This window comes from Ixodes scapularis, unplaced genomic scaffold (genome assembly GCF_016920785.2).
Source record: "Ixodes scapularis isolate PalLabHiFi unplaced genomic scaffold, ASM1692078v2 PGA_scaffold9__187_contigs__length_104089568, whole genome shotgun sequence".
In the NCBI taxonomy this organism is placed as follows: domain Eukaryota; kingdom Metazoa; phylum Arthropoda; class Arachnida; order Ixodida; family Ixodidae; genus Ixodes; species Ixodes scapularis.
Genome location: NW_024609884.1, coordinates 22,463,105 through 22,473,490, shown reverse-complemented (window position 1 = coordinate 22,473,490; position 10,386 = coordinate 22,463,105). Strand labels below are relative to the sequence as shown.

The 10,386-nt window shown below is 45.0% G+C and overlaps 1 non-coding gene across 1 annotated transcript; it reads right to left on the bottom strand.

Annotated features, from left to right (window-relative positions):
- Positions 1–750: 750 nt before the first annotated feature.
- Trnas-aga lies at positions 751–832 on the bottom strand. The gene has a single exon. It is a non-coding gene; the product is annotated as a tRNA-Ser (tRNA).
- Between the last annotated feature and the right edge of the window lie 9,554 nt (positions 833–10,386).

Sequence of the window (10,386 nt, the reverse complement as noted above, 5' to 3'; positions counted from 1 at the left end):
GCTCTCTGACGCTGGTCAGCTGGTCAGTGCGGTAAAATTAATTTATTGGTCTACAAATGCGAAGCGTTCAGGGCAGAAGCATATATATTACAGGTGAAAAAGATGTTCATGTGTCTTAGGAAAACGATCATGTTGATATTTAAAAGTTGCGAAAACCTCAGTTTGCGATGCTTTGTGGAGGGCGAGCGCGTTTTGGGCACCGGTCACGTCACTGTTTCTGGCAGAATGTTTTTGAGGGTGATGAAGATATTGTGGTGTTTGCGCTTTGACTGATCATTAGGGCTCTAAAATGCGAGCCGCACACTGTGACAGTCAAGCTCCGAAAAAGCAGCATTTACATCTTTGTATCACTTGCTCACAGCTCGCTACTTACTTTCGCGGTTTTAGTGTATTGCAACACATAATCAAACTGCATTATGGTTATTGATAGGAAACTCAAACTTGTTCTCTTTATTTTTCCCCAGGTTGGAGAAGGAAGGCCGAAAAAAAAGCAACTAAGTTGTTGCTTGACAAGCCTACGCCCCCCCCCCCCCCCCCCCCCCCCAAAAAAAAAAAGAAGAAAAACGTTGCTAGGGCCGTTGTTATGGACAAATGCATGGGGGCTCGACTTGAGGTTAAATATTTTCTGATAAAAAAGTAAATAATTTTAGGGGCGAAGCTCCTTAGGGTCTAGCCTTGTCCGGCGTCCGAGCTCACATCGATTGCCATCCCATCTGTCTTCTTAAAAAAAAAAAAAAATAATAAAACGTGCGCAGTCGACAGGATTCGAACCTGTGCGGGGAGACCCCAATGGATTTCTAGTCCATCGCCTTAACCACTCGGCCACGACTGCGGGACGAGTAGGGGGCTCTGAGACGTGGTAGTAACTCAAGAGCTGGGTGTGTCAGGGATGGAACATTGCATGTAGCCGCTCAACGTCTATACAGGAGAGGGCGCTGCGGTCAGATTCGTATATAGTCGCGTTAAACTTTGCATGCATTGGCTCAACGTTTATGGACGAGAGGGCGCTGCGGTCAAATGCTCAAATGCGTATATAACCTCGTTCCGTACCACACATTCTTTTTCTGACATGGACCGTTGACTTAAGCGGTGGAGATGCGTTCCCACGGCTTCTAGCGGATCCAAGCTGATCCGCTAGAAGAACCACTGGCTCTGCATTTCACCGACCATGAGGCAGTAATAATGAAGTCGAAACGCAACCCGGAACTCAGCACTACCTATAAGCAATTAAAAAAAATCAGCACCATCAGCACTACCTATGAACAAAATCAGTATCATCAGCCCCACCAAAGCTTCGCCCCAATCAACATCATTCACCACGTGGAGATGCGGTCATTTTTTTATTTTGTAAGCACTGTGACTTCTCAATATCTAGCCATTAAGACGTTTTTTTTATCGTCTCGGTACCATAAATCGATGAGAAAAGCCCGTAATGAAGTTTCACGAGCGGTTTTGCCGTGCTAGCAGATGACACGATGACTTTTTCGGGTCCAGTGGTTCTTTCTGAGGGAGTACGCAAATGCGTTGAATGAAGTTGGTGACGATCAACAAAACTTCTATTCTCGGGGTCAGCTTTCTGTGGGACTTCGGAAGCGAAGAGTGCCCGTACACAGCTTTGATCGACGCTCGAGGTGCGCGAGCGCTTGAACACCTCCCCGTAGAGCTCGCGTCCGCCATATTTGAGAAGGTAAAAACGCATGTGAAGCCAAATCACATACGACGACGACGTGAAGCATATCAAGGTCGAAGTGCGGGCCACCATACGTTTCAAACATTTTTTGACAGCACAGTTCTTCAGTGCACATTTGTGTAATCAAACGAACTGTCCTTAACATATACATATGTATTGCCACTTGCATGACCGAGAAGGAACGCCTTCCTCTTTGCCCCGTACCTCCACCAGATATGTCACGGATGGAAAAGGCTCGACGAGAGTAAATTGAAAACAAAGGATTAATCGGCGGACTTGTGCCAGAAACAGACGATGGAATGCGCCGAAACAGCAGCAGCGTACGTCGCGGTGTCGGCGTGACAGATGGCTGGAGCGAGAGTGAATGTGTCTCGTCGTCGGGAGAATATGAGTGAGTCGGCAAAGCTCAGGCTCCACTCCTTATCTACAACACTCTTCATCTCGAACATTCCACATATAATGTTCGGGACTGACTAGACAAGGTCATTCTGGCCTCCTTGTCTTTTATACTCGGGGTAAGAGTAGACGCGAATCTTCTAGATGTAAGGAGAAGCGTTCCCTCTGGGCCATGCACGCGGCAATGTACAACTGACCCGATGTTAGGGGGGACGCAAGTTCGTCTTTTTTTTTTTCCACAGGGGGTGCGATGGTGTCTGAACGTCGAGCTCTTATTGGCTGATTGAAACCAATAGTGGGGAAACCTCGAGGCATCTAGCATTGAAGTCTACCCACTCTCTTTTCAATCAAAGCCAATCGGAGCTCGGCGTCATTCTGACGTCACTGGATCTCCTGCGCAAGAAGCAGACGACTTGGGGCCCTAAACTCGTCGAACACAAAGTTGGAGCCCAAAGTTAGCGGAGCGCGCTGATTGGACGCCGCTGAAAAAAGTGCCAAGTCATCGTCGGGATCGTCCAATCGGTGCGTTCCGTGAACTTCGGCCCAAACTTTGTGTTCGACGAGTTTAGCACCCCTGCTCTCCACATTATCCAGCCTAGCAGGTACAAACCACACACACATAGTGCGATCCTGCAAAACAAAGTTTGGGGTCTCAAAGCACTCATGTAAGAGTCAAAATAATTGCTCCCTCATTACAACGCAAGTCAACTGCCAAAGAAAAAAGGGGACCGGCGCTTCTTTGATATATGTTCTAAATAGATGCTTTTTATCGCTGTATTTAAGCAGATCTCCATGCGCGTGATGATTTTCGTGAGAAAGTATCGTATCGCACGCGAATACAATTCGTTTTTATAAACCTGGTGAGTTTTCTTGGCCTGTCATGTTCCAAATAATTACAAAATCAAAATCGTATCATGGTGCAAACGATTCCGACTGTTGCAGACGGCATCCTTCAGTCATTCCGTGCGCGTCCGTCATGCGTTCGTCGTCTGCAGCAGGCTTCTCGAGATGTCTAGAAGACCGGAAGTTGTCGTAACAAATATTTCAGAAACAGCCAATTCTCGGCAAACTTCCGTCGCGGTAAGTGTGAAATCTAGGTTCGCTCTATCTATTATTTTTAGACGTTTCAGTTCCACGTCCTATTTTTCACCGATCTTTTTTCTGTAGCGAAATCCAGTCCCATGTATTCGTCCATGACTACGGTTCTAGCAACGGTTTGTTTGGAGCAGTGACGTCACACTTACAAGACCAATTTACAACCTAAGTGTATGAAAACTCAATAAAAAAAATCACGAACAAAAACAGAACGCACATTTTTCACACTCTCAAGCAGAATGTTTATATTCAGTTGACTACCACAATTTAAACAACGGAGAAGGAAGTTTTAGGACAGCGTGACCGCAGGAAGGTTACCGTCTGCGATGCAGCATTGCAACCGGAAGCTCGCGCTGCGTCTTTGAAGGATCATTTTCAGAGCGCGCGAGGAGCGTTGTCATGCCCACAGCAGCCTGCGGTTACGGTGTGCTAAAACTGTCGATTAACGTCATCGGCGTGCTTAAGGTTTTAATTTATTGCTCTATCAAAAAGAAATATGTTTGATATACCGTACTATCGCGGACAATATGAGCTGAAACAGCGCTCCGGCCCGTGTACGGTACTACCTGCGCCGCCTGTCGCATCGCTCCGCAAACACGGCACACCCTGCCGAGATAAATTCTCACTTGCGCTCACTGCGCCGCTGCGCTCTTCCGGCCGTCTGCTAGCGAAAATATTGGCCGACGGAACTACCATCACGATGCGTGTGCGGTGCAGCCCAATGCTGACTATTTCAGCTAATATGCATTTCAGTGCTTTTCAAAAGAGAGCCGAAGTAGAAAAAGGGTTGTCACGCTCGTATCTCCTCGAGGACCGCTGCCTGACAAAGCTGCCTTGGCCCCCAAAAGGTGCCGATCTGAATATCATCGAAGACGTTTGGAGGCGAATCAAGGTAACCATTTCACTGTGTTCCCTCCCCCGCGCCACTGCCGCCGAATTGTGGGACGTGGTGAGACGTGAATGGCAGAGGCTTCGGGCCGAGCCAGGCTTCGTGGCCGCGCTCTGTGATACCTTACCACTGCAGAGAGGATGAAAGGCGTGGTCGCGTGTCAGGGGACAATGACGTGGTATTAACTTGTTTTGTATGTTTTACTGCGCCTGAGGACCCCTTCAACTGAACTTCTGCCAATTGAAAGAAAGCTTGCTGCTACGGTTGCAACACACTGTTTGACGCCGTTAACCAGCGCGTACTTTTGTGTGTTGCATCTATGATCCTAATCTTCTTGTATAGTGCAGTTGAACTTCCACGCCCACTTTTAATTTTTTTGTGTCTGACATTGTCCTCTGTGAATACTCTCTCGATGCTGTTTCAAGCTCCTTCTCCTGGCAAATATATGACTGTTTGTCACACTTTATTAGAACTAGGAATTAGTAAATAAAATACCGGTGCCTTGTCAGCAACTTGTTTTGTTTGAAACAACCTGCAACGTCTTTCGATGCGACTTTGATAATCGCAGCTGCAATTTAAAATATCTCAACAATTTTTCTTCGTCAGTCAGCGGTTTTTCCGCATAATTCTACGCGATAGAGTGGAGTAAATCAATTGCAAAAAAGAGACGACAACTGTAATCTCCCTTTCTCCCCCTCCCCTCCCCCCCCCTCCTCCTCGCCTAGCCTAGCCTCCCCCCCCCCCCCCCCCCCGCCGCCCTACCACGTGGTAATAGCAGCACCAAGGGACCAAGGCCGATAGTCCATGCCACCGTCCCCGCTCCTCTGGTTCTTCGTTCTTCCACGAGGGGGCGAGCAGCGGGCTGGAGTTCCGAATAGCAGCCACTCGATAAGTTTATAATATTTTTGTAATGTCGCGCTATTTCTGGTTGAAACATGCTTTTTGTTTAATATGATAAAATGCAATTAAGCCAGGCAGCACGCCACAGAAAGGCCTAAACTGGCCCAATTTTAAGGGCCTCAGATGGGTTTAATAATATTTTGCTTCAAGGCATTATTTAGCACCCATGTACTTTCCTATTGCCCTGACTAACTGGAGAAATGTCAAGTCTGGCTATTCTTCGGTTAGCCATATAACTGACGAAGTGCCGGACATGACCCAAAGAAGCCACGTTTCAACCGTACAACGATCGAGCAAGTCCAATTCTGGCACTTTCTCGGGAATTGAAACTCGGAGTTTCTAGATGACAACCGAACAACCGGGTTGTGAGGCCAAACTCTGGCACTTCTTTGGCGACTTAGGCAAAACAGTTGGCAACGGAACAACCAGGCAGTGAAGCCTAACTCTGGCACTTGTTTGGCAATTAGGGCCAAACTACCCGACCTCTGGATAAAGAATATCAAGTTAGGTTATACCTTGACTATGCCTTGGCTTCTATGGGTTTTCAATGCCCTAAACTGCCCGACAAAAAACAAATTTTGGCCCCAAGAACAAGGACACTTGGGAAACGTGAAAATATATGTTATACAGAGGAAAAAAGAAAATTCCGTCGGTATCCCAATCCCTTCTGAAACTTATTTTCAGTGTAACTTTACGATATGGTGAGTACACTCTGTTTTTAAACTCAAAACGTGATTCTCTTCGTGAAAAATCAAGCAACGAGTAGTCCGCTTGAAAGGTTCATAAAATCGCGTGCGTTGGAGTCTTACTTTTTCGTCTGGATATTTAACTCCAACTGTTCTTAAATGTGAAGATCACATGATCGTTCTCTTTATACATGCAATTGAATTTGTTGGTAAGTTATATATATAAACGTCGCACTCAAACTTAACCGAAGCATGTAACCATACTTGTTTTCCCGCGGAGCGCTAACCTAGCGGCAGCTGGTTTACTCCATAGGTCACGTGGAGGCGACTACATCCAAATGTGCGGTAGAAGCACGGTAACTCTTCCGGGAAACTTTTGACGGTGAAGAAGGCACGGTAATTTTTATTTAATTTTGTGTCGTGTCTGTGCACTGCATTTCAAATCATGTAACTCCCCGTCAAAAATAAATAAGAAAATATCGTTCTTACTATCGCCTTTTTTTATCCCACAAAAAAAAAAAAAAAAAAAAATCACATACAGTTGCACCAATGCATAAAAAAGAAACAAAAAAAACTTCATTTTGCCCGCTATTCGCGTTTGTATTAAGGCAATGAACATAAAAAAATGTGACACATTATCAAAAAAAAAGTCTATGCCCCAGTCCACGCTGTGTAGCTGGTTGGCCAGCGAAGCTATGGTATCACGTGCAACGATTGCCCACTGCACTATACTAAATAATTGACGAAAGAGATGTAAATTCACTGTACCAAAACCTTTTATATAAACCCCTTTCATGGCAAGCACCACCAGGCGGCACTCCAGTTTATGAGGAAAGTATGACGTCCCAGAGAACTTCCGGTTCATAAAAATAATGAACAAAGCCTTCCACAACACTGCTGCTTGAACTTTCCATGAAACGTTACCCTTTCTCCAGGTGAACGCAAAGAGAACGAAGAAGCGCGAGATCTATTAAAAACTTTCGAATATTGTTGTAAACCAACTTGAATCCTCCAAGACATTAACGTGTACAGCCGAAGGCCCTCGTTACATCTCCAGCGTTGTTGTCCACGTAGCGGTTATGCTTTCCAGCAGTGGTGACATAAGCAAGCTCGACAGTCTTGCAAAGACGGAGCGACCGGAAGTCGCTTGGGACGCAGGAGGCAGTTCATGCTTGTAAACAACAGAAGGATCATATAATATAAAAAATAGTGACGTCACTCCCCACGTTGCAAGCTGCCGGTGCCGCGGCAGCGTGCGCAACAGTAATCTTTACCGCGAAACGTATGCGGTGAGCGCTACATGCTTCGCAATGTTATCAGGAGCGCCTTATCATTAATTATGTGGTTCGTATGCTTGTTCTTTATTGAAGGGAATTATGTGATGTATGTTGTATGCGTGGTATGCACTTTTCGCTTCAATCGCTGAAGGTTTTCTTTTTTTTTTCGTGAGGTCGACGACGCGAAAAAATTCTAGAAATCCGATCTTTGAGTCACATACAGGTTCGCTGTAAAAGGGCCTCCTTATCGTATACTTCCTGTGTTCGTGCTTTGCTGCAGCATGGTGAGTATAGTGATATGATGCCGTACATGAGTTCATGGCCCCTCCCCTCCCTCCTCGCGCACGGACACACACGTGCACGCGCATACAAACACATACACACACCTGCACACGCGCACACACGCACTTGGATACTTGAAAATGCCCGGTGCCACGCCTAGCAGAAATATCCCTCTACGACCGCCCGCTTCGGTTAAGTTTCATGGTGAATAGACATTGAAATGTAATTTAGTATGTTTAAAACATAACTGCGATATTTTTATTCTTCCTCTAACATACAAGTGCAGCAATGTACCATCACTGTCGCATTTAGTGACTATCATTTATATATTTCACTAGGTATTATACTTAACCATGATGAAAGGTAAGTTGGTAAGAACCGTTATTCAGGTGTCAGAGTTGTTAGCATCCACTGCGTAGACCGCCTATGTCTCCCCGTCTTCGACCCTGGAACACGCAAAGGTTCTTCCATTTTCTGCAGCCAGATACAAGGTAAACTTCCAGCTTCTTCTGTGGAGCTGGTAGTATATCCAAGCAAATAACTTTATCGCCTTCATTGTGTTGATGGTCGACTGGAGTAGTTTTGTAGGGCTTCAGCGTCCTCACACTGGTAGTTTCGAGTGGCTACTTTTTTGACCCCATCATATATCGCTCGGGTTGAAGGTGCATCACGATATTTTATGTCTCATTATACAGTTGAGGCTTTAGCGAGTCCTTGGTGTCAAGGAAAAAGGACGCAAAAAATAACGGAGTTTAATGTGCGATAAGGTGAGCTGGCGGGCTAGTTGGTCGTTCATCATTAGTAAAATAGCGCAAAACAACAGGAAGAAAGGGCGAGATAGACAGGAAGGGCGCCCTTCCTGTCTATCTCGCCCTTTCTTCCTTGTTGTTTTGCGCTATTTTACTAATGTTTAATGTGCGAGATTGATGTCAAGGGCTGAGGTTTCTTTCTAACATAAATATTTGGTCAATCGTGTTTTCTTTTCTTTTCTTTTCTTTTTATGACAAACCGCATTAAAACGTTCTTATTCAAGTAGAACTTGGAATGACGTGGAGGTCTGGGCACTGCATATCTTTATGCTCGCGGAGCGCACAAGTCGGCCAATTACGCTGGTCCTTTATAGGAAAGTGATGATTACAACCCGATTAGTGTAGTAAAACTGAGTCTACTGTACGACTTTATGTTTCCTCTCTTTGCGTGACGTGTATATATGAATGTGTTTTAATGATAGATTTTTTATTATATCTTCCACTTTTCTAACAGTCCTCTGATAGGGCTAACAGTGTCAATAAACAAATATAATTAACTTTCTTAATTTTTAGCAGTTTAATTTCTGGCACGGGAACGATTAATCACTTAAAGTATAGTTTCAGTTATCGGTAAGGTTTTGTTTAAGAAAAAAAAAGCTATACTAGATTGTTAGTGCCATAAGCACTTTGACAGAATCGACTGGCTCATTCGATGGTGCTCTATAAAGCGCAAATATTAACCAGAGCACCTAGTGAAAGTATTCTCTTGGACAGGAAAGGAGGTATTAGCATCAGCCTTTTAATTGTTTAATAAATAACTGACGAATTTTCCTAAACGTTGGTGGGTGAGAAACACGGATGTCACTCTCATTCTCTCTCTTTCTCTTTCTAATACTATTTTATTCAGCTCCAGTATCAGATTAGTTTGTCTTTTTTTTTTTCGACTTTCTTAATATTTTATTTCAGTCTCGTAGTTCAAATATTGAGTCATTTTTATTATACAATTTCGAAGACTTGCATTGTTCCTAAATAAGAATCTATCATGCAACTGTTCTACGTCCTCCAAAAACTTGCACCAGCGCTCTTTTGAACCAACAATATACTCCAGGCATGTGCGTGTTTCCTCCTATTTCATTTTACAAAATTAACACGATGTAGAGCGAGCATCAAATGTTACGGATGCTTCACAACAAGGTTACCCTGTTGTGCCCATTGTGCGCCTAAGTACTACTGACCCCCTCATTTGTTGAATTTACTTCCGCTGGAGCAATTGCCTTTGCACATTTCAGTCATTGTACGTTTCTGAGCTACGAATCTGCTTCGCGTGAAATCCAGTTCACATAATTAGGGTAAATTGATTAGGCAACGTGCGTGCATGTGCTGTGGCTGTCCTTATCAATAATGAACTCATAGAAAGAGAAATAGTGGTATTGAAAGCGAGTTCATCTTCGGTATATTTTTTTTTATCCAGAAGTCTCGTGTTATTTGCATTTGGATATGCGATAACCACTTATAGGTCAAAATCACATACCGTAAATCCGCTGGAATTACGCTACTAGACCCCAAAACTGCTGGTCATATAGACGACACAAGATGTATGAATCTTTTCCTTCAAGTTCACATCATCGGCTAGTTAAAAAATGCGCAGTTAGCATGGCTATAGTGTCTAGAACGCGCCTCCGACTGGTGTGTTTACCGCGTTCAAAAAGTGGTCCCTCGACTTCCGCCTGACGACGTCATAGAAGTGTCGCTGGTCGCGATCCTGGCGGTGTCGAAGCAGCGGTGGTGGATGTGGCAGACGCCTGTACTGTTGCAGGTCCTCTCCTGTGTGGCGGTCCACGGAAGCTTCAGCAGCCAGGAGTTGGGACGCCGCGACGACAGCGACACTCGCGTTCGCTTCAGCTTTTCGCCATCATTTCGAAGTCCAACCGCCAGGATTGTAACATCCGACAGCATGACACTCCGGCTTCTGTGACGTCATTTCTTGCCCCTTTGGGACCACTTTCGATACATGGGCGAAATAGGACGCCAAACACGCCGGTCGGAGACGCGCTTTAGGCACCATAGTATGGCTACGTCAATATTGGAAGAAGGTTTTTATTTGGAATCTATATACAAAACTATCCGAGCATCGCCGCATCTTTGTATCTCGGTCGACACTTTTGTTGGAGCGCCAGCGTGGTCGATATTGCGGTTTCTGTGTGGGTGATTTTTTCTCAATGATATACAGCCACAACATATCTGAAAGAAGAAAAAATACACGATATATTTTAGTACACAGAAATAAAGGCATAAGGCTAAGCTGGCCTAGAGGGAACGTGGAAACGTTTTACAGTGATAGTGGGACGCCGCAAACAAGCTGAGGTTCGACAAGTTGTTCCGGCATTTCACGTGAAGCGAGAAAGTAGCGCCACCTTGTGCA